General features: G+C 41.6%; 1 long non-coding RNA gene across 1 annotated transcript in view; it reads right to left on the bottom strand.

Annotated features, from left to right (window-relative positions):
* The window catches only part of LOC133612127 (uncharacterized), a 404,739-nt gene that overhangs the window by 14,334 nt on the left and 364,389 nt on the right, over nt 1–26,016 (bottom strand). The gene's annotated exons all lie outside the window — the stretch shown is intronic.

The following is a 26,016-nucleotide window of genomic DNA, read 5'->3' as shown; positions in this document are numbered from 1 at the left end:
CGGCGTCTTCAGTAATGCGGACGCTGTATCGGTCCGTTGTGGTGAAGAAGGAGCTAAGCCGGAAGGCAAAGCTCTCAATTTACCGGTCGATCTACGTTCCCATCCTCACCTATGGTCGTGAGCTCTGGGTTATGACCGAAAGGACAAGATCACGGGTACAAGCGGCCGAAATGAGTTTCCTCCGCCGGGTAGCGGGGCTCTCCCTTAGAGATAGGGTGAGAAGCTCTGCCATCCGGGAGGAGCTCAAAGTAAAGCCGCTCCACATCGAGAGGAGCCAGATGAGGTGGTTCGGGCATCCGTTTAGGGCACGTCCGACCGGTAGGAGGCCGCGGGGAAGACCCAGGACACGTTGGGAAGACTATGTCTCCCGGCTGGCCTGGGAACGCCTCGGGGTCCCCCGGGAGGAGCTGGACGAAGTGGCTGGGGAGAGGGAAGTCTGGGCTTCCCTGCTTAGACTGCTGCCCGCGCGACCCGACCTCGGATAAGCGGAAGAAGATGGATGGATGGATGGATGGATGGATGTTAGAACACGTTTTTAACTCGTCCCCTAAGTTGTTCCACAGAGTGACTCCACGCACTGAAAGGCACATTGATTTTAAAGTTCTTCTAAATTTAGGCAATAATAATTTGTTGTTACCTCTTAGACTGTAACTATGGTGAGCATCTCTATCCCGGAATGGGTTATGTATATTGGATGGTAGACAGTTTTGGGATGCCCTAAACATACAAACCCCGTTTCCATATGAGTTGGGAAACTGTGTTAGATGTAAATATAAACGGAACACAATGATTTGCAAATCATTTTCAACCCATATTCAGTTGAATATGCTACAAAGACAACATATTTGATGTTCAAACTGATAAACATTTTTTTTTTGTGCAAATAATCATTAACTTTAGAATTTGATGCCAGCAACACGTGACAAAGAAGTTGGGAAAGGTGGCAATAAATACTGATAAAGTTGAGGAATGCTCATCAAACACTTATTTGGAACATCCCACAGGTGAACAGGCTAATTGGGAACAGGTGAGTGCCATGGTTGGGTATAAAAGTAGATTCCATGAAATGCTCAGTCATTCACAAACAAGGATGGGGTGAGGGTCACCACTTTGTCAAAAAATGCGTGAGCAAATTGTTGAACAGTTTAAGAAAAACCTTTCTCAACCAGCTATTGCAAGGAATTTAGGGATTTCACCATCTACGGTCTGTAATATCATCAAAGGGTTCAGAGAATCTGGAGAAATCACTGCACGTAAGCAGCTAAGCCTGTGACCTTTGATCCCTCAGGCTGTACTGCATCAACAAGCGACATCAGTGTGTAAAGGATATCACCACATGGGCTCAGGAACACTTCAGAAACCCACTGTCAGTAACTACAGTTGATCGCTACATCTGTAAGTGCAAGTTAAAACTCTCCTATGCAAGGCGAAAACCGTTTATCAACAACACCCAGAAACGCCGTCGGCTTCGCTGGGCCTGAGCTCATCTAAGATGGACTGATACAAAGTGGAAAAGTGTTCTGTGGTCTGACGAGTCCACATTTCAAATTGTTTTTGGAAACTGTGGACGCCGTGTCCTCCGGACCAAAGAGGAAAAGAACCACCCGGATCGTTATAGGCGCAAAGTTGAAAAGCCAGCATCTGTGATGGTATGGGGGTGTATTCGTGCCCAAGACATGGGTAACTTACACATCTGTGAAGGCGCCATTAATGCTGAAAAGGTACATACAGGTTTTGGAACAACATATGTTGCCATCCAAGCAACGTTACCATGGACGCCCCTGCTTATTTCAGCAAGACAATGCCAAGCCACGTGTTACATCAACGTGGCTTCATAGTAAAAGAGTGCGGGTACTAGACTGGCCTGCCTGTAGTCCAGACCTGTCTCCCATTGAAAATGGGTGGCGCATTATGAAGTCTAAAATACCACAACGGAGACCTCGGACTGTTGAACAACTTAAGCTGTACATCAAGCAAGAATGGGAAAGAATTCCACCTGAGAAGCTTGAAAAATGTGTCTCCTCAGTTCCCAAACGTTTACTGAGTGTTGTTAAAAGGAAAGGCCATGTAACACAGTGGTGAACATGCCCTTTCTCAACTACTACTAAGTTAATTATTATTTGCAACACAAAAATAAAGTTTATGAGTTTGAACATCAAATATCTTGTCTTTGTAATGCATTCAATTGAATATGGGTTGAAAAGGATTTGCAAATAATTGTATTCTGTTTATATTTACATCTAACACAATTTACCAACTCATATGGAAACGGGGTTTGTAATTTGAGCAGTTTTAAAGTTGATCACATCGTGCAGTTTAAGTTTCTTTAACTCTATGAATAGTGGATTTGAATGATGTCTGTAGCGAACATTGGATACAATCCTAATGGCCTTTTTCTGCAGAGTGACTAAAGACTGTAGATGGGATTTATAACAATTTCCCCAGACTTCAACACAATAGTTTAATTTTGACATAATAAACATTTACATGTGTTGTAGAAAGTTTATTTCAAGTCAGTTCATGCAATAATTTGGTTTACTTTAGTGCATGTAAACGTTACACATCCGCCACCCTGCAGCTATTTAAAGAGAGAATGTTTTACCAAATACGATTGGAACAAACCACTGACAATTATATGACAAATCATTACCAAATGGACAAATGTTTTGCTGTTGACAACAGTGTCCACCTTGACTGATGACATTACCATCTAGTTACCTCCAATCATTCAGCCCAGGGAACTTAAGCAGAATGGACGTTCCATTCTTATGTTTGATCTACCGTGCCTTTGAGGAGACTATTTTTCCAGGTCTAACGCTTCTTGCTAATGTAGACATGCAGTATTTGGACAGCATATTCTCCACCATGGCTCACTGTTAACACACATTTTCTCATCCCCCAATAAACACTAAGTCTGTCATCTTTCAAAAGTATTTATTTGCAGCATGTACTTGTGCACGTTTATGTGCATTAATCTTATTTTTTATAGTAGCTACTAGGGTTGTACGGTATACCGGTATTAGTACAGTACCGCGATACTAATGAAAAATGTTCGGTATGATACCGTCGTGACATTGCTGGTTTTACGAGCAGACGAGCATGTTCGGCAGTGCACAATCACAGAGTACTTACAAGCAGACACAGTGTGTAGACAGAAAAGGGAGAATGGACGCATTTTGGCTTAAAAACTAACGATAAAGGTGAAGTTATAACACTGAAACAGCCTCAGGAAGAGGTGCTTTAAGACATGGCTAGCTAGCTAGCAGCTAAACTCCATCCGCTGTCGGCAGTGTTCTAGTTACTTCTAAATCACTAATCCTCGCCTCCATGGCGACAAATAAAGTACGTTTCTTCCAAGTATCATCCCTGCAGGACGAGGAATAGCTAAATATGCTTCACTACACACCGCAGCTCACCGGCATCGAAATGTAAACAAACGCCATTGGTGGATCTACACCTGACATCCACTGTAATGATATCAAGTACAGGAACGTATCTCGTCGATACTACTATGATTACGTAGATATTTTTTGGCATCACAACATCTTCTTTCGTTTTTAAAAATTGTATATTATGTTTATAAACTCAGGAAATATGTCCCTGGACACATGAGGACTTTGAATATGACCAATGTATGATCCTGTAACGACATGGTATCGGATTAATACCCAAATTTGTGATATCATCCAAAACTAACGTAAAGTATCAAACAACAGAAAAATAAGTGATTATTACATTTTAACAGAAGTGTAGATAGAACATGTTAAAAGAGAAAGTAATCAGATATTAACAGTAAATGAACAAGTAGATTAATAATCCATTTTCTACCACTTGTCCTTAATAATGTTGACAAAATAATAGAATGATAAATGAAACAATATGTTACTGCATACATCAGCAGACTAATTAGGAGTCTGTGTTTGTTTACTTACTACTAAAAGACAAGTTGTCTAGTATGTTCACTATTTTATTTAAGGACTTAACTGCAATAAGAAACATATGTTTAATGTACCCTAAGATCTTTTGTTAAAATAAAGCCAATAATGCAATTTTGTTGTGGTCCCCTTTATTTAGAAAAGTACCGAAAAGTACCGAAAAGTATCAAAATAATTTTAGTACCGGTACCGGTAGCAAAATATTGGTATCGTTACAACACCAGTAGCTACTAGTGATGTGCAGATCGATACTGAAATATTAATATCGCTGATACCTGATCTTTATGCTCTAATGCCAAATCTCAAAAATATCGATACTTAAGTTATTTGAGATAATCTATATCGTTAACAGGAAGTAACTAAATCAGATCTTGCCTAAATGAAACGCGATTGGTGGGAACTATTAATTTCTTCCACCTCGGTAAGTACGTAATGCGTAAGCACGCTGTGCTCTGCTCAGTCACTCAGTCTGTCGTGTGTTTATTTAAGAAAATTACTTGCAATCACTCAGGTATTATAAAAGAGCAAGTGTATGTATCATTGCATTGTATTGTAGGCTATTAGGAGAAACCACATACACAATATAAAAAAGATAACACATTCAGTGCAAAATAACGCCATCATTTGTTTCACCCATGTGATTTTATATCGTTTGAAGATGATTCCTCAAGAGCAGCAACGAAATACATGACTGACATATTAGGTATATTTCCACTAAGTGTCGGTATCGACGAATCGGTATCGCTGATACTAGGCTACATTTTACTAGGTGTCAGGTCGGAAATAAATTCAGTGGTATCACTAGTAGCTACTATACATAGATGTTTAAAATACACAAAGCATGACAACGCATGAAAACATTTTTTGTTCTTTTCCTAACTTGGAATGTTTAGGATCTATGGAAATTCAACCCTGTTGTGCGAAATGTTCAAGCTCTGTTTGTTTTGCACGACACACACATTGGATGTCATAAATATTTACACTGATCTGTCAGAATGTGCCCTTTAAAAGTGGAAATACCAATAATCGACTTAGAGAAGTGATACAGCAAGGTACTGTACAGTCAGTTTAAGGATTTGGTACAATTGGTGATGTAGTGGTTCTCATAGTTGATTTTCTGTCAATGTGATTATCAATTACTATTGTTATGACCTTTAATCGCTTGTCCCTTCCCGAGCCACTAAACTACTATGGCCTATTTTCTATGCTCTCTTTCTGTCTCAACCCAACTAGTCAAGACAGATGGCCACCGCACAGAACTTGAGTTCTGTTCGAAGTTTCTTCCCTTGAGGGAGTTTTTTCCAAGTGTTGGCTCATGCAGGGTTGAGTTGGTTCTCTTCAATGTATGAGGTGTGTGGTTCTAGATCTGCTTCTGTTGTGAATTAGTACTTTATAAATACAATTGACTTGACTTGCTGGCAGTGATTAGCGGAGAAACAATATTCCTATTACTCAGTTTCCCAACACAAACATACACTGAAGTATTAAAATACACTTTTGGACATAAAATACAGCAGTGCTTTGACAGATGAGTATTTTATATTTTAAGTTACAAGCTCCATTCTGTGATGGCGCTTGTAACTTAAAATATTTGTATCTTAATTAATGTTTCCCATTGAAGTTAAATGAAATACAATATATGTATATAATAATAATACATATGGTCTACCCCGACTTCCGTCCGAATGCAGCTGAAATAGGCTCCAGCACCCCCCGCGATCCCGAATGGGACAAGCGGTAGAAAATGGATGGATGGATATATATATACACGTTAGGTCGGGGAAAAACATAGAGGCTATTTCCTCCCTACAAGCCTGTTTCACAGGTTTCCCTGCTCGTCAGGGGATTTTATTGCAGGGAAACCTGCAAAACAGGCTTGTAGGGATGAAATAGCCTCTGTGTTTTTTCCTGACCTAACGTATATTCCGCTCTACCCCGGTATTGAGCACTGTAAACCATAGAATCCGTGACTATATATATATATATATATATATATATATATATATATATTTCTCGCCAGAAAACAGCAGAAATCTAGCATGTAACATGCTGAAAAAAACATTCAAGATACCAATACTGTATCAAAAAAATTATGTCTATGGATGTTCTCATTCATCCAGGTTGTTGTATTCTCAGGGCATTCAATCGATCGCAACCAGGCTGTTCAGTTTGTCTTAAAAGATGTTTCGCCTTTCCTCCGAGCAGGCTTTATTAGTTCATGCTCATAGACTTGGACTGATTTAGGCTTAGATTTAGCACCAGCATGTACAGTCCAATTACGTTCGGTTAAATGTCCTGAGACTCAAAAATAAACAACAGAATGTACTACAAACTACTCCAGTATTCAAGAAAGAAATCTCCTTGTCAACCCCAGCATTGGCATCTTCTCCATATTTTCATGGTTAAATGCCCTGCGTTTAAAAAAATGATCTTGACGCCTTTGGCTGGCATTATTGTAACTTTTATTGACTCCTCCTGCTTCAGTATGATGCAGCTTGTAAGGTGTTATGTACAAACTGCTTTGCCAAGGCAGTGTTCTGAAAATCACTTTTAAAAAGTATTTAATTATAGTTACTCGTTATGTTAATAAAAAAGTAATTTAATTACTAACGGAATTATTCTTTAATAAATGTAATTAATTACTAGGTAAAATAATGTATACGTTACTTAATTTTTTTTTTTTCAATATCTGGCACATGCATTTGAGAATTGTTTAAAGAGCACGGTGTGCAGAGTGTGTGCTTTTAAAAGGCGGGGCCTGTTGCCAAGTGACGTTTGACGTCATTTAGGGTTTCAACGGCGCTCTGTTTTTTAGCTTTAGCAGTTAGCAGCGCACTTTGAAGCCAGCTCTTTTGAATCATTCCACCGGATCGTGTTACCTCTGCTTAATACCAACTTTATTTATAAAGCCCTTTAAATTCAATTAAGAGATTGAATGTGCTTCGATGGCTGTCAAGTTTGTCACTTCAATCACTGATTTATTGTTCAATATTGCCATTGTGTACTTGTGTGTATGTTGTTGTCCGCTGTGTCACAGTGTGATGGTGCCTCTTCATATTTAATATCAACATAATTTTAGCACGGTGCTACTTGTTGCTTTCACAAGTACAAATATATTTCCTGCATTGAACTTGCTGCACTTATGACGCTGTCTTTTTGTCGACATAAAACACCAATACTTTATTTACGTTCCGTAACCTGTATAACATTAACATATAATGACATTGTTATTGTAAGAGTGAACACTGACGAACTCTATTCTAGCGTAGTAACACATCACATGCTTCGGTATTAGCCGTAAAAGCTAGCTGCGGCAAGAGATAAGCTAGCTTCTACATCAGCACAAAACGCATTTGAGTTTGTAATGCACAACACAATGCGATAAGACACCAATCTGTACTGACTGAAAAACATGAACAATCATATTACAGTATCTGTAAAGTATTAGCCCACATTTCATGTTTTGCTTGTGCACAGCTAGCCAGACAGCGTATGTACTGTAGATGTAATAACACGCATGACGTGCTGCGTGTGTCATAATCAATATTAAAGTTTGGTTGTGCGTTTGGTCCAGCTGGCCTTGGATGTTTTTTCCGGTTTATTTGGAGTAAGCACACCATTTATGTCGAAATAGCTTATCTCCAAATCCTACATTTGCAGCTGTGTGTCACGCCGACCTCACTCTCTCGGCTTCCGTATGCTCCAATGTTTCACTCTCTCTTTGTGCTCGCTTCTATAAGCAGTCATTCATCATCAGTATATTTAGCTTCAAAAAGATAAGGTTGCGAATCCTCTTTTGTTCAAAAATAGTTGTTATCTGTTGCCGAGTCTGCCATGATTAGAACACACTCACGTTTGTTTCCAGAAGTAAAAACACACACTTGTTGCCAGAAGTGGAAAGTGCATAGCTATGGAAACAGAAATCAATGCGCGAAAGAAGTCAGTTCCGGCAATGCATAAAATTTCCAAAATACGGTAAATATTGAACATATTACATATTATTATGAAGGTGTCTGTTACTACATTGTATATGTAATTGCAATTTGTGTATAAAACATTGATGGAGAGTTTTGAAGTTGTTTTAGAGGGCTTTAAAATCTACAATGGTGACTCCCATTAGCTGTATCTTCCAAACGTTTTTAAAATGCTAAAAAAAAAGACATGTCTGTTCTTGTCTCTCATAATGATTGTGAACAATAGGAAAAATTCAAAAAAAAAGTTCAGTTCCCCTTTCAAGGCCTACTGAAATGCGATGTTCTTATTTAAACGGGGATAGCAGGTCCATTCTATGTGTCATACTTGATAATTTTGCGATATTGCCATATTTTTGCTGAAAGGATTTAGTAGAGAACATCGTAGATAAAGTTCCCAACTTTTGGTCGCTGATAAAAAAGCCTTGCCTCTACCGGAAGTAGCAGACGAGTAGCGTGACGTCACAGGTTGTGGAGCTCTTCACATCTGCACATTGTTTACAATCATGGCCACCAGCAGCGAGAGCGATTCGGACCGAGAAAGCGACGATTTCCCCATTAATTTGAGCGAGGATGAAAGATTTGTGGATGAGGAAAGTGAGAGTGAAGGACTAGATGGCAGTGGGAGCGATTCAGATAGGGAAGATGCTGTGAGAGGCGGGTGGGACCTGATATTCAGCTGGGAGTGACTAAAAGAGTAAATAAACACAAGACATATGTATACTCTATTAGCCACAACACAACCAGGCTTATATTTAATATGCCACAAATTAATCCTGCATAACAAACACCTCCCCCCTCCCGTCCATACAACCCGCCAATACAACTCAAACACCTGCACAACACACTCAATCCCACAGTCCAAAGTACCGTTCACCTCCCCAAAGTTCATACAGCACATATATTTCCCCAAAGTCCCCAAAGTTACGTACGTGACATGCACATAGCGGCACGCACGTACGGGCAAGCGATCAAATGTTTGGAAGCGTACTCACGGTACCGTGTCTGCGTATCCAACTCAAAGTCCTCCTGGTAAGAGTCTCTGTTGTCCCAGTTCTCCACAGACCAATGGTAAAGATTGACTGTCATCTTTCGGGAATGTAAACAATGAAACACCGGCCGTGTTTGTGTTGCTGAAGTCGGCCGCAATACACCGCTTCCCTCCTACAGCTTTCTTCTTTGCTGTCTCCATTGTTCATTGAACAAATTGCAAAAGATTCACCAACACAGATGTCCAGAATACTGTGGAATTTTGCAATGAAACAGACGACTTAATAGCTGGCCACCATGCTGTCTCAAAATGTCCTCTACAATCCGCGACGTCACACGCTGACGTCATCATACCGAGACGTTTTCAGCAGGATATGTCGCGCAAAATTTAAATTTGCACTTTAGTAAACTAACCCGGCCATATTGGCATGTGTTGCAATGTTAAGATTTCATCATTGCTATATAAACTATCAGACTGCGTGGTCGGTAGTAGTGGGTTTCAGTAGGCCTTTAAGACTGAATTATGATGACCAATTAGACTAACTCCAACTAAAATAAGAAATGTACATTAAATAGAGAGAGATGACCACATTCGCATCTATAATACATTTAGTTGTTCAGTCTGTTTAGTAATGTTTAAATTGTGACAGTGACTCACTGACAGTTACTGTATTAGTCCAAGAATTGTTCATGTTTCAGTGCTAGTAAATCACATGTTAGACTTAGACTTAGACTTCCTCTATTGTCATTCAAATTTGAACTTTACAGTACAGATAAGAATGACATTTTGTTGCATTAGCTCGTTGTAGTGCAGGATAAAAGAGCAATAAGGTGCAGATGTAAATAGATTTACTGTACATATAAATGTATCGCACTTTTGCATATGCATCCACGTTTATGGATGTATGTTCTTTTGTCTTTATATTCCAGCAAGTTAATCCGTTTTTTGGGGGGAATTGAGGGGATTATTATGATGCGTTCAAGAGTTTTATGGCCTGAGGGAAGAAGCTGTTACAAAACCCGGAGGTTCTGCTACGGAGGCTGCAGAACCTCTTTCCAGAGTCCAGCAGTGAAAACAGTCCTTGGTGGGGGTGGGAGGAGTCTCTACAGATTTTCTGAGCCCTGGTCAGGCAGCGGCTTTTTTGCGATCTCCCGGATAGGAGGAAGAGGAGTCCAAGTTGTCCAAGTAATTAAGATTTAAGTCTTCATTTATACCAGAATGATAAAGTTACAAGGCTGGAAAATCAATTGAACTGATCTAATTTGTTTGTATCACAGTTTTATTGATCAGCAATTACTTAGAATGAAGTTTGTTCACCATTGATTTGATGTAGTTGAGTTACCTTTGTCATTCTATTGCAGCTTACCTTAGCTACTTTCTTCTGATGGGTAGCTTCAGTGTAGTAAAGCTACATTTAATGTTTAATAATTTGTAACTAAGCTTACTACATTTTCCGAGTAGCTAGCCCAACACTGAATATTGTACAAATTACAATGTATTTAGGTGTTTTTGCACTTCTATGTGAATGGGGATTGTAATATAAATGTATGTGTGCCTAAAATACAACTGTTTTTGTCAACACCCAAACTGCTCAGGAGTGTGATACTATTAAACTCTGTCTAAATCTCACGCTGACATCTCACATACTTCTGCATGAGTAGGAACTGGTTCTTTGTGTAAAAAGGAATCAATATGCATTGGAGGACATGTTCTCATGTGCTTGAGTGAAATCATTGTATGAGTTACAGGTTTGGATCCTTCTTTATCTAATATGAGTAAGATGAACCAAGAACGGAGAGCCCCAGACAGTCCATCAATGACTCTAACGATGAGGAATGAGAAACACTTCACTCTTTAGTTTCACACTTTATAGCAAGTCCCATAATGCTATACCTGAAATACATCCATTATGTTTCCTCCCTGTTTGTTAAAACCCAGCAACAATTTTTCATGATTTAGTCATCTCAAGGTACTGTCAAAAATTCCACTGAAAGGAACAGACATCAACTAACAGGGAGCCAAGTTTAGTAAAAAAGGGATGAGATAAATTTATACTTAGAAATGAGAACGAACCAGGAGCAATTTACACTTAATGGCAATGAGGTAATGGGAAATAGCTGGGAGGAAACTGAGTGTTCAGAGAGGCTGTCCAATTTCATGGACCTCAGAGAAAGATTCATGAGAGCCAATAGAGGGAAATTAGGGAAAATTCCCAGTTGAAACCTTCACCACCTCCTATAACCTACTAGAGGAATTAGCATCTGAAAGAAGCAAACGTTGTAACTTGGCTGTGCATAAAGCAGTTAAAAACCAACCCTCAAATTTTATTGTGAGACCCAAAACCTTAGTGGAATAATAAAACTGATGGATTCGGCAATTTCAGAGAAGAATCTCACATTAGTGGCAGAGCATGGGAAGATCGAGAAGAGCAGAGACCGGCTGAGAAGTCACCTCATTGCCTCTGACGTTCTGTAACCTCTTTTGTGGCTTCAAAACCTCATATCTTTGGCCTCCAGTCACTCTATTTATGCAAGAAAATAAAGAAGAGAACACTGCCCCTCCTAAATTTGTAAACTGCAATTAAGCTAAATTCCAGGTTTATTTCCAATTTTCTGTCTTTGCTCCAGACCATGTGAGCGACTTCAGTCTAAAATTATCACACTTTTGGTCAGGAGGCCAAGTCTAAGCCAGCGCTGGGACTGTCTTCTCTCAGGCCACAGGATCACAGACATGCAGTGGCTCAAACTATTGTAATAATCATCTGCATGGCCAAATGTGACTAACGTATCATTTGACAGTTTGAGAATGTGACTGAGCTCACCATGGGATCAGAACATTCCACTTGTGCTCTCACTGCCGCTTCAAAAGTGGGAAAATATCAACTCAGGATGATGACCTATGTTGATTGTTTTATGCTCCATTGGCCTTGCAATATTTCTGTGCATAAGGCAGCTCATTTATGCTGCTTTATGTTGTCCTTGCTCACCAGCGTCCCCAATATCTGGTGGCAAACACAAGCCTACACACTCCTGTCTTCACTCCCTCTCTTGTCCATCTTCCCATCATGTGTTTACACAACAGTGGAGTTAACGACAGGGCTGTAATTGGAAGTCTACAACTGTGTTATTTGTCTTTTCCTGGGAGCGCGGTGGTCAGCAGAGAAAAACAACATTTATATTTCGCAGGGAGGAGCGAAGCATCAACTGTGCATTATTCCCCGTTGATTGTGGTCAGAGATGGGCGTTCACGTGTGGGAGAGGTAGTCAAAATTTTGTGTCGCACATACAAGAGCGCTATGAGAATGTCACAAAAGTCTATTTATTCAGGTTGACATGCAGACAATAATACTGTAGTAATCTGAATATTATAAATATGTTTAAGTATTGATAATTGAAATAATACTGAAGCATTGATAGACTACGTTTACACGAGGGTTGTACGGTATACCGGTATTAGTATAGTACCTCGATACTAATGAATCATATTCGGTGCTATACCGCCTCTGTCTTAAAGGGGAACATTATCACAATTTCAGAATTTTTAAAACCATTAAAAATCAGTTCCCAGTGGCTTATCATATTTTTCTAAGTTTTTTTCAAAATTTTACCCATCATGCAATATCCCTAAAAAAGCTTCAAAGTGCCTGATTTTAACCACCCGTCCATTTTCCTGTGACGTCACATAGTGAAGCCAACACAAACAAACATGGCGGAAAGAACAGCAAGCTATAGCGACATTAGCTCGGATTCAGACTCGGATTTCAGCGGCTTAAGCGATTCAACAGATTACGAATGTATTGAAACGGATGGTTGTAGTGTGGAGGCAGGTAGCGAAAACGAAATTGAAGAAGAAACTGAAGCTACTGAGCCATATCATTTTGAACCGTATGCAAGCGAAACCGACGAAAACGACACGAAAGCCAGCGACACGGGAGAAAGCGAGGACGAATTCGGCGATCGCCTTCTAACCAACGATTGGTATGTGTTTGTTTGGCATTAAAGGAAACTAACAACTATGAACTAGGTTTACAGCATATGAAATACATTTGGCAACAACATGCACTTTGAGAGTGCAGACAGCCCAATTTTCATCAATTAATATATTCTGTAGACATACCCTCATCCGTGCTCTTTTCCTGAAAGCTGATCTGTCCAGTTTTGGAGTTGATGTCAGCAGGCCAGGGAAGCTAGGGTCCATAGGGGGTTTAGCTCGCTCGTCTGCGGGAACAAACTGCCGCCATTGCTTGCCGTGCTACCGAGGTCCTTTGTCCCTGAATTGCTCACACACTCCGGCAGATTCAATGAGGGTCTGGCGGCAGATTTCTTTGACTTTATCGTTGGAAATGCATCTGCTTTGAGTGTCGCAGGATATCCACACATTCTTGCCATCTCTGTCGTAGCATAGCTTTCGTCGGTAAAGTGTGCGGAACAAACGTCCAATTTCTTGCCACTTTCGCATCTTTGGGCCACTGGTGCAACATGAATGCGTCCCTGTTCGTGTTGTTACACCGTCCGACAACACACCGACGAGGCATGATGTCTCCAAGGTACGGAAAACAGTCGAAAAAACGGAAAATAACAGAGCTGATTTGACTCGGTGTTTGAGATGTGACGCCACGTTGTGACGTCATCGCTCCAAGAGCGAATATTAGAAAGGCGTTTAATTCGCCAAAATTCACCCATTTAGAGTTCGGAAATCGGTTAAAAAAATATATGGTCTTTTTTCTGCAACATCAAGGTATATATTGACGCTTACATAGGTCTGGTGATAATGTTCCCCTTTAAAGCCCCTCTTCCTGAGGGCGTTTCAGTTTTATAACTTCACCTTTATCGCTAGTTTTTAAGCCAAAATGCGTCCATTCTCCCTTTTCTGTCTACACACCGTGTCTGCTTGTAAGTGCTCCGTGATTGTGGACTGCGGAACATGCAGTCTGCTCGTAAAACCAGCAATGTCACGACTTGACGACGACAGGGGGTGCGGGGGGGATGGCTGACCAGTATTTTTCAGAGGTGGTATAGTACCGAATATAATTCATTAGTATGGCAGTACTATACTAATACCGGTATATCGTACAACCCTAGCTTATTATTTGTGCACTATTGACTAGTGATGTACAGAAAACTCGGCCGTCGGGAAAAAACTTTGATCAACGAAACCAGATGTTGTGATTAGGTATTGCTCTTCCACTGGCGGGATTCATCTTTCCACTCACACACGATTGACGTAACTCGCCCAAAGATGACGGAAAAGTCACATGCGGGTTGCATTTAGGTCGCATTGCCGCGCTGAAGTCACATTTGAAAAGATCCGATTCCAATCAAATTTGTACTACCTCCTCATGTGGCCTGAATATGAGGCCAAAAGATCAGATTTGAAGCGCTTTGGAACGTTTAGACAAACAAAAAAATCTGATCTGTGTCACTAGAGGGCAAAACAACAGATTTGGTGTGCAGTGTAAACGGGGCCATACTGTGTACCTTGAAGCCTCAAAGCAAGTGTAACTTTAAGAAAAGAAAAACATGTGACCAATATGGCTATGGTGTTGCTGAATTGTCCTTATTTCGCTCACGATTAAGTCAGAGGAGTGGTGTGCCGCAACATGTTTTTTAGTCGTTTCGAAGTTACAAAGCACCTGCTCTTTTTGTTTCAACGATTCATTTTCAGCTAGTTAGCTCCTGAGCTAGCAGAGCTAAGCTAGCCCTAGTCTGAAACCCCGCTCCAAAGACAGCAAGAACTTGACTCAGTGAAGGAAAAAACTTGAGTATAGTTTTGTGTACTTTATGCACCCTTCTCAGGGATAGGTTATCCATGCTAAAGGAACAAGTCCGCCAGTTAGAACAGAGTAACAAAGTAACTTTAGATGCCGTGGACACGCTTGCTAGCATTAGCCGTAGTAGGCTAACCTGCCCAGTTTGAAGTAGCCCTAAACGGCCTACAAACTATGGTGAGCTGGTTATGGCGCATAACAAATTTAGCCCGTTATCTAATCCTACACTGTAGTCTACCGTCCACCACATTTTAGGTATAAGTGACTCTATCACCTGGAACATACAACCTAGTAAACCAGCCATGGTAATGTATATCCCGGGTGCCAGAACTACCAACATCGAAGCTAATCTTAGGGAGCAGAAGGCCTAAACATATACGACAGACTCACCACACCACTAGCTATTCAAACATAGTTGTACACGTCGGCTCAATGATGGAGTCTGGAGTACCATGTTTGTAGGGTCTAACAGGGTATTCATGTAAATATTAAAATTGCCCATGACTCTGTTAGCTAAAACTAATGATTACTCAAATCTCATCTGCCTCAATCTCATCTGCCTCAATGAAAATGATCCTAAATGTTTGTTTAACACAGTAGTATTGCTAATCCAACAAGGGTCTTCTCACACTGCAGGTCAATTCAGATTTTTTTTGGCTCATATGCGACCTGGATCAGATTTTTTCATGTCGAAGTGAACAGTGCAATTCCAAATGTTTACATCCGACACTAGGCCTCTTTCGCATGTTGATATGAATTGAATATGTATGCGATGTGACTACAGTTTGAACGCTCCAGTTGCACTCATCCGACCAAAACGTCATCAAAAAGCAATAAGCATCATAATTCTTCACCAAAATAGATGTTACAAAATAAGCTATAGACAAATGAGCAGAAAACAGTTTAAAATAATATGTTTTAAGAACGCACATCAATCACTCATGTCTCCGACTGCTTGCCGAAACGCTCTTTGGAGCAGACATGGAAGTAAAATATCCTGCAAACTGCCAGAGCCAAAATACTTGTCCTCTTCCTTCTCAATCGTCTACAGGCAACAATTCAGATCAGAAAATCCATCCATCCATCCATTTTCTAAAATGTTGACTTTAATTGCAGAAAATCCTTGACATTTCCACAAGTAGGCCAGGACCGATACGACTAGAATGAAGCCATGTTTACTTCCGTAAACACTGCAGCACGTGTGACGTCATGACGTCATGTTTGTATGTCGGTCAGACTGCGTTCACATTAGACATTGCATTTTTTTGTAATGTGAACGACTACATAAAAATATCGAGTTTGACAAAAATATCCGAGTTAGACGTCGACCTGCATAGTTAACGTAGCCCTAGTAGCTTCACCCACACGGCTGATGACTTTATATAATTTTTTACTAAGAAAAGTGAGCTCATTAGAAAGGAGATTAAAGATTGTACGTCCAAGCTCCAACTGGGTTCTATAAACACAGATATGAATGTATGCATTACGGAAAATGCTCTACCAAATAATCTCTCTTGTTTTGAAGAAGTAACATTATAGAAACTATTGTGACTCGTTAATGGTACAAACAAATATCATGTCTACTTGACCCACTTCCTGGGAAACTCATCAAGGAGCCGTTTGTAATATTAGGACCATCAGGGCTAAATATTATAAACTTATCACTCCCCTCTTCAAAACAGCAGTTATTCAACATCTGCTTAAAATACCTAACCTCGATATTGACCTTCTGCTAAACTACCGGCCGCTGTCACACCTCCTTTTTATCTCTAAAATCCTTGAAAAAAAAGTTTTGCACAACAGCTAAATGAAGACTTGGGCCTGATTTTCTAAGATCCAAATACCACGCACTAAACAGCGTTTTCAAAAAATAAAATGGCGTGTACTATGAGTGGGCATGTTGTGTGTAATCTATGAACAATGCGTGTGCAATTAAAAAGTGGTGCAGACCGCCTTATTTAAATGAGGATTTTGAGTGCATATGGGGTTTTACCATGAACACAATTTTCTTCACATTCATATTATCATGCTCATACCTGTGTGCGACATGTTGAACCAGCATGTCACACCAACATCTATAATCTATCCATCCGTCTTCTTCCGCTTATCCGAGGTCGGGTCGCGGGGGCAGCAGCTTAAGCAGGGAAGCCCAGACTTCCCTCTCCCCAGCCACTTTGTCCAGCTCCTCCCGGGGGATCCCGAGGCGTTCCCAGGCCAGCCGGGAGAGATAGTCTTCCCAGCGTGTCCTGGGTCTTCCCCGTGGCCTCCTACCGGTCGGACGTGCCTGAAACACCTTCCTAGGGAGGCGTTCGGGTGGCATCCTGACCAGATGCCCGAACCACCTCATCTGGCTCCTCTCGATGTGGAGGAGCAGCGGCTTTACTTTGAGCTCCCCCCGGATGACAGAGCTTCTCACCCTATCTCTAAGGGAGAGCCCCGCCACCCGGCGGAGGAAACTCATTTCGGACGCTTGTACCCGTGATCTTGTCCTTTTGGTCATGACCCAAAGCTCATGACCATAGGTGAGGATGGGAACGTAGATCGACCGGTAAATCGAGAGCTTTGCCTTACGGCTCAGCTCCTTCTTCACCACAACGGATCGATACAGCGTCCGCATTACGGAAGACGCCGCACCGATCCGCCTGTCGATCTCACGATCCACTCTTCCCCCACTCGTGAACAAGACTCCGAGGTACTTGAACTCCTCCACTTGGGGCAAGATCTCCTCCCCAACCCGGAGATGGCACTCCACCCTATTCCGGGAGAGAACCATGGACTCGGACTTGGAGGTGCTGATTCCAATCCCAGGCGCTTCACACTCGGCTGCGAACCGATCCAGTGAGAGCTGAAGATCTTGGCCTGATGAAGCCATCAGGACGACATCATCTGCAAATAGCAGAGACCTAATCCTGCAGCCACCAAACCAGATACCCTCAACGCCCTGACTGCGCCTAGAAATTCTGTCCATAAAGGTTATGAACAGAATCGGTGACAAAGGGCAGCCTTTGCGGAGTCCAACCCTCACTGGAAACAGGTCCGACTTACTGCCGGCAATGCGGACCAAGCTCTGACACTGATTATACAGGGAGCGAACTGCCACAATAAGACAGTCCGTTACCCCATACTCTCTGAGCACTCTCCACAGGACTTCCCGGGGTACACGGTCGAATGCCTTCTCCAAGTCCACAAAGCACATGTAGACTGGTTGGGCTAACTCCCATGCACCCTCAAGGACCCTGCCGAGAGTATAGAGCTGGTCCACAGTTCCACGACCAGGACGAAAACCACACTGTTCCTCCTGAATCCGAGGTTCGACTATCCGGCGTAGCCTCCTCTCCAGTACACCTGAATAGACCTGTGTAACACCTTTTCTGAATCACAATCTAGCAAACATAAACACATTCTGACACTTTTCTTTCACTTTAACATTGAGTGTGTGAGGCTGTGGATCGCATCACCAGCGCAATTGTGTGTCTGGAATGACTAGAACGCAAGAAAACTCATTTATATACACTAGCCCAGGGGTCGGCAACCCAAAATGTTGAAAGAGCCATATTGGACCAAAAATACAAAAACAAATCTGTCTGGAGCCTCAAAAAATTAAAAGCCATATTACATACAGATAGTGTGTCATGAGATATACATTGAATTAAGAGGACTTAAAGGAAACTAAATGACCTCAAATATACCTACAAATGAGGCATAAAGATGCAATATGTGCATATAGCTAGCCTAAATAGCATGTTAGCATCGATTAGCTTGCAGTCATGCAGTGACCAAATATGTCTGATTAGCACTCCACACAAGTCAATAACATCAACAAAACTCACCTTTGTGCATTCATGCACAACGTTAAAAGTTTGGTGGACAACATGAGACAGAAAAAGAAGTGGCTTAAAACACGTCCGAGAAAGTCGGAGAAACTTATACATACGCATGCACCTCCTGGTACCCTAGCACCTCTAAAACCCTCAAATCTAGACTCCAAACATCCCAGAACAAGCTAGTCAGATTACTTCTAGACCTCCACCCCAGATCACACCTCACTCCTACCCACTTCTCCAAAGTGGGCTGGCTCAGGGTGGAGGACAGAGTAAAACAACTTGCACTGAGCCTAGTCCATAAAATCCGCTACACCTCCCTGATACCGAAGTACATGTCAAACTACTTCCTTAACGTAAATGACCGCCATAACCACAACACCAGGGGGAGCTCCACTAACCACGTTAAACCCAGATTCCTATCTAACAAAGGTCTTAAATCAACTTCTTTCTATGCCACATCAATGTGGAATGCACTCCCAACAGGTGTAAAAGAAAGGGCATCTCTATCCTCCTTCAAAACCGCACTAAAACAACACCTCCAGGAAACTTCAACCCTAAACTAACACCCTCCCTTCCTCATCATACCTCTTCAGATTGTAAGTAATCAAATGTAAACAATCAAATGTAGTCACTTTTTCTTATAATTTCTGATCTCTCTCTCTATGTCCACTACTTGCTCTACATATCCTATGAAGTCAGACCTACACTGTTTCAATGTCCATGCCCCCCCCCCCCCCCCCCACCTCCATATCCCACACCCCGGATTGTAAATAATGTAAATAATTCAATTTATATACTGTGATGATTATCTTGTGTGATGACTGTATTATGATGATAGTATATATGATAGTATATATCTGTATCATGAATCAATTTAAGTGGACCCCGACTTAAACTAGTTGAAAAACTTATTCGGGTGTTACCATTTAGTGGTCAATTGTACGGAATATGTACTGTACTGTGCAATCTACTAATAAAAGTTTCAATCAATCAATCAAAAAACAAACTACGGTGAGTTCAAGGACCGCCAAAATTAGTAGGACAAAACAGCGCTCGCCAAATACTCAAATCAGTGAAGCATGTTTAATATAAACAGTGTACTTTATAACAGTGGTCCCCAACCTTTTTGTAGCTGCGGACCGGTCAACGCTTGAAAATGTGTCCCACGGACCGGGGGGGGGGGGACATCTCTAGTACAAACAAAAGGTGCGCACAAGGCGGAGAACAAACTTGGCTATGAACATAAACTAGCACAAAGGCTAACTGTGGACAAGAAACAAAAACACTTACTGTGACACGAAGGAACTATGACATGAGCAGAGTGAACAGAAGTAGACACAGCTACAACGACAAGTATTAATGACATTGACCATCATAATGACAATACTCCAGCCCTGACTGGAGGGCAAAGCAGGACTAAATAGTAGCTGGCTGTTTGACACCAGGTGTGGCCAGGTGCCAATCAGCCACAGCTGAGGGGAAAAAGCACTCAGAGATACAAGCAGGAAATAAAGACAAAATAAGAACGCTTACAGGAAATAAAGACAGACAGAGGAAAAACTCAAAACATAACTAAACTGTCAGTGACAAACCTGACAAAACCCTTTCAAATATCACAAAACCTTTTTTCGCTCTTATGACGTGGTTTTTCAGACGTTTCAATATTGAAGTGTGTCGCAAAAAAGCATGAACTTTTCAGACGAGTCGTCTTGGTCTCGCTTCCGCTTCCGGGCCGTCTCACAAGTCCCTTCCCGACAAAAGATGCCGACCCGCAGACTCGGAGAGACCCACGTGGCTAAACAATGTCGAGGGGCCCCTTGAATCCACACTTCATCTAATTTTTTTGTGATAGAGTGATTGGAGCACATACTTGCTTGTCACAAATAACATTCATGAAGTTTGGTTCTTTTATGAATTTATTATGGGTCTACTGAAAATGTGACCAAATCTGCTGGGTCAAAAGTATACATACAGCAATGTTAATATTTGGTTACATGTGCCTTGGCAAGTTTCACTGCAATAAGGCGCTTTTGGTAGCCATCCACAAGCTTCTGGCAAGCTTCTGGTAGAATTTTTGACTACTCCTCTTGACAAAATTGGTGCAGTTCAGCTAGATTTGTTGGTTTTCTGACATGTACTTGTTTCTTCAGCATTGTCCACAGGACAATCAGGACTTTGGGAAGACCATTCTAAAACCTTAATTCTAGCCTGATTTTGCCATTCCTTTACCACTTTTGACGTGTGTTTGGGGTCATTGTCCTGTTGGAACCCCCAACTGCGCTTAAGACCCAACCTGCGGGCTGATGATTTTAGCTTGTCCTGAAGAATTTGGAGGTAATCCTCCTTTTTCATTGTCCCAGTTACTCTCTGTAAAGCACTAGTTCCATTGGCAGAAAAAGAGGCCCAGAGAATAATACTACCACCACCATGCTTGACGGTAGGAATTGGTGTTCCTGGGATTAAAGGCCTCACCTTTTCTCCTCCAAACATATTGCTGGGTATTGTGGCCAAACAGCTAAATTTGTGTTGTTAGCTGAACTGCACCAACTTTGTCAAGAGGAGTGGTCAAAGATTCAACCAGAAGCTTGCCAGAAGCTTGTGGATGGCTACCAAAAGCACCTTATTGCAGTGAAACTTGCCAAGGGACATGTAACTAAATATTAACATTGCTGTATGTATACTTTTGACCCAGCAGATTTGGTCAAATTTTCAGTAGACCCATAATAAAATCATAAAAGAACCAAACTTCATGAATGTTTTTTGTGACTAACAAGTATGTGCTCCAATCACTCTATCACAAAACAATTAGAGTTGTAGAAATGATTGAAAACTCAAGAAAGCCATGACATTATGTTCTTTACAAGTGTATGTAAACTTTTGATCACAACTGTATGTCCAGCAACGTTTTGTATTTTAACTCTAAGAAAACAGAAATGTTCATTATAAATCCTACTAGACACAGGCACTTGTTCAAGGATACCACATTGAAATTGCGCAATAAAACAAATGTCCAAAGCAACTCGGTGAAGAATCCCGACATTATTTTCAACCCAACTCTCTCATTTGAGCTGCAAAAAAAGCTGCGCCTTATATATGAAAAAAGATCGAAAATAGACCATTCATCGGCAGTGCACCTTATAATCCGGTGCGCCCTATGGTCCGGAAAATACGGTAATTCCTGTTTCAACAGACCCGTCCTAAACAGCGGACATATATAACTGTTTATGAGTTCTCAAACTGAGACCTGTAATACATTGTACTGGCATACATGTTGCTAATCCACTCCCACACAGCTGGGATGGCTCGGCTTGAGGGACTGACGCAGTGCATACCTGTCTTAAAATATGCTACGCTCACCGAGAAATGGTTAAAACGTTAAACTAAGTAAAACATGCCTAACAGGGGTCTGAAACCAAGTCCCTTGTAACACGAGATGGCGTCACAAACCACTCTAACAATCCACTCCAACACAAATTCACACATCAGTTACCAGGCCAAAAGTAAAAAAAAAAACACTGTTATATTGTGGAAATGACAATAAAACACAATTCAATAAATCAACAAGTAAATCCTCTCTAAATTATGTTTGTTATGCACCATTTACAAAGTCTCAGAATACTGCTAAATCAGTCATTGTCTTAAACAGTATTGTTTTGCACATGCAAAACAATTGTTGGTAACAATTGCCATTGTTTTGCACATGTCTCTGAGGTGCACATCACTCTCATGTGGAGTCATTGTTTTCACATTTGTTTATTAGAACACTTTCCCAGCATCACCTTTAAGTATCGCCAAGAGATCAACAGTATGTAGAAACATGCGCACGCCAGCCTTGATGTGAGGCAGCATACATTTCCACGTCCTTTTCACTCCTAACACAACTGAACTTTGCACCACATGTTTGTGTGCATACACCCTTTGTAGATCAGGCCTCTAGTGTGTATGAAGTAAGGCTAAACAATATATTGCATTTACAATTCAATGCGACTTACTAACCGCAAATAGTGCGGCTTTGACTGGTCATGTGACAAGCGAGCGAGCGGAGCAGGCAGGGAGAGAAGTCAATACTGCAATGTTTTGTGTGGGTAAATAGCTCAGTTTGTCAATCAAAACTATAGAAAGCCTCCAGTGTCAGGCTTGTCCCTGACAGTTTGGTTAAGTTTTAGTTTTTTCCTCTGTGTTTGTTTTATTTCCTGTCAGCACTCTTATTTTGGTTCAGTTTCCTGTTGTTCTCTTTGAGTGCTGTCCCCTCAGCTGTGGCTGATAGGCACCTGGCCACACCTGGTGGCCAGGCTGCTATTTATACCTGCCCTGCCCTCCAGTCACTGCTGGATTATTGTCGTCCCTACCTGACGTGTCGTTGTCAGTGTAGCTGTATGCGGTAGCGGTAAGCTATATTCTGTAGCTGTTTGTAGCTTACCATCTTTTTGTTCATAGTCCCTGTTTGCTGGATCCCTGTTCCCTGTTTCCAGTTTGTCCTCCTTGTTCCTGGTTTGTGTTTTTTGTCTTTATTTCATGGACATTAAATCATGTCTTCCTGCACAATGCCTGCCGCCTTCTCTGCATCTTGGGGTTTGTCACCAACAAAACCTGACACTGAGTAGTGCAGACATAAGTGCTCCCAACGCAGCTAGCCAGCATTCAGCATCGATCGCTGGCTCGCTTGCCACCATTGTTTATATGAGCGAGAGTCTTATTAATTGTGAAAACTTAAAGAGGAACTGCACTTTGGAGACTATCATTCACAGTCCTTACGTGAGACAATAACACACATCTTTCTCTTTTCTAAGCATTCTAAATCGTAAATAAAGGCAAGAGTCAGCCAACAATGCAGGTAATGGGAACGCCTAAAAAGCCCTCTAAAAACCTCCAAAAACCTCTAACAACGTTTATATACACGCTGTAAGGTAGGTAGATAGGTCTTCATTGTCATTGCACAAGTGCAACGAAACTTTGTTTTCAGCACAAACCTGTTCAAGATTAGACAAACAGGTACAGGGTTACAGAACAGGAACGCTGATGGTAAAAGATGGGAAACAAGGTCAACGCTCCTAAGGGGCCCAGTCTGGAGTGGGAAAAAAACTCCATAGCAAAGCACATATACATATTACAACATACATCTCGAGACTTGCAACAGAGGGGAGGGAGTGGGAGCTTCGGTGGTGGGCTGCAGCTCTTCAGGCGCTGCCCAGCCGTCCATCAACCCTAAGGAATTCGCGTCAAGGGCGTTGGATGGGGGGTGGGGTATGTGTGTGTGGCGTATATTTTTTGTGGATGCATGTGTATGTGTAAGCCTGCCACGCGTCTCTGTTCCGCGGCCTTGGTGTTGTCGCAGCCGCCAGTCAGTCCAAAGTCAACAACAACAGGTGTGTGTCCATGAGAGACAAGAAGGGAGTTTATTGTGTCTTCGCCGCACTGTCCTTCGGGAAAGTCTCGAAGTCAGGGAAACAATCCAAGTTAGAATGTTTTATATGCGAGTGAAAATAACATTTGCTTTTCACTCTAAATTGCCTATTACTGGTACTGAAATTCATCCTGCAGGGCAGACAATCCGATGTTATCCAAATCACAAGAGTGTCCACAGTTCTTCTCGCATCCTCCAATCATTTGTGGCAGCTTTGGGGTAATTTGAAGACTGCCAGCAACTACCAATTTGTCGACAAACCAGAGCAACGCTTACTCCAATCAGCAGATGTCCTGTTGTCATAATTCCGAATAGGTGGATATCTTCACGTCTTCGACTGAAAGGGTCGCCAGGCACGCAGCACTCCTTCTCACAAGAGTCCGTCATGTTTCTAGCATCAACCGCTTCGTCACGACAAGCAGGTTCCCCCAAACCCAAGATCTTGTCAATTTCGTTGAGGCCAGTTAATTAGTTCCAATGTTTAGATTTGGAGAGCAGTGCAAAAAGAGGCAACAAGAAAGTTAAGACAAGACAAGACAAAGACGCAAGCAGGAGAGATAAGGGAGAGGAAAGGGGAGCGTCCGCCCTCGATGAGTGCCAGTGAGAAAGTCAGAAGAAAGTACATGAGTTACAGTATTTTGGTCATTTTAAGCATTGCCGGGGATTGATTTCACATGGCGTATTTCAACGTTCCCCAATTCCTTCAACAACAACTATTACCACTAGTCATGGCAGACTTGATGACTACTTTGGGACAAATGACGATCCAGAACCTTATATTTGTTGCACCATGCAGCACTAGTGCTAAACAAAAAATACAAACTACGAACATAATAAAACAATCACTCACTGTACAATGTCCACTCTCACTGGGACGCGGACTTATGGACTTATGGGATGATTATATTTTTCAGCAAAAGACGTGCGTTCCCCGTTTAGATGATGAGTTAATCATAATCCTCAAAAGCTAAGCATTTTTTTTCCCACTGTTGGACACTAAATTGATGAGGCATGACACATAATTCGTCAAAATGTGTACATTTGTATAGCACCATGACAACACACATTTGCAGACATCAAACAAGCAGAACCGCAAATGTAAACAACTTTTTCATAGACAAGCATTTTGTATTTAGTGTTCAGGCTTTGTGGTGGAAAAAACAGCATGTGTATTTTGTTTTCACATCATGTTGCTATTACCAACACTATTCGGATTATGCTCATTTACATAAAGTTAGAGTTAAAGGCCTACTGAAATGCGATTTTCTTATTCAAACGGGGATAGCAGGTCCATTCTATGTGTCATACTTGGTCATTTCGCGATATTGCCATATTTTTGCTGAAAGGATTTAGTAGAGAACATCGACGATAAAGTTAGCAACTTTTGGTCGCTGATAAAAAAGCCTTGCCTGTACCGGAAGTAGCAGACGAGTAGCGTGACGTCACAGGTTGTGGAGCTCCTCACATCCGCACATTGTTTACAATCATGGCCACCAGCAGCGAGAGCGATTCGGACCGAGAAAGCGACGATTTCCCCATTAATTTGAGCGAGGATGAAAGATTCGTGGATGAAGAAAGTGAGAGTGAAGGACTATAGGGCAGTGGGAGCGATTCAGATAGGGAAGATGTTGTGAGAGGCGGGTGGGACCTGATATTCAGCTGGGAATGACTAAAACAGTAAATAAACACAAGACATATATATACTCTATTAGCCAGAACACAACCAGGCTTATATTTAATATGCCACAAATTAATCCTGCATAACAAACACCTCCCCTCTCCCGTCCATATAACCCGCCAATACAACTCAAACACCTGCACAACACACTCAATCCCACAGCCCAAAGTACCGTTCACCTCCCCAAAGTTCATACAGCACATATATTTCCCCAAAGTCCCCAAAGTTACGTACGTGACATGCACATAGCGGCACGCACGTACGGGCAAGCGATCAAATGTTTGGAAGACGCAGCTGCATGCGTACTCACGGTACCGTGTCTGTGTATCCAACTCAAAGTCCTCCTGGTAAGAGTCTCTGTTGTCCCAGTTCTCCACAGGCCAATGGTAAAGCTTGACTGTCATCATTCGGGAATGTAAACAATGAAACACCGGCCGTGTTTGTGT

The sequence above is a fragment of the Nerophis lumbriciformis genome, linkage group LG10 (genome assembly GCF_033978685.3).
Source record: "Nerophis lumbriciformis linkage group LG10, RoL_Nlum_v2.1, whole genome shotgun sequence".
NCBI classification, from domain to species: Eukaryota; Metazoa; Chordata; class Actinopteri; order Syngnathiformes; family Syngnathidae; genus Nerophis; species Nerophis lumbriciformis.
Note: the sequence above shows the minus strand (reverse complement) of the source record. Positions and strands in the feature narration are given on the sequence as shown.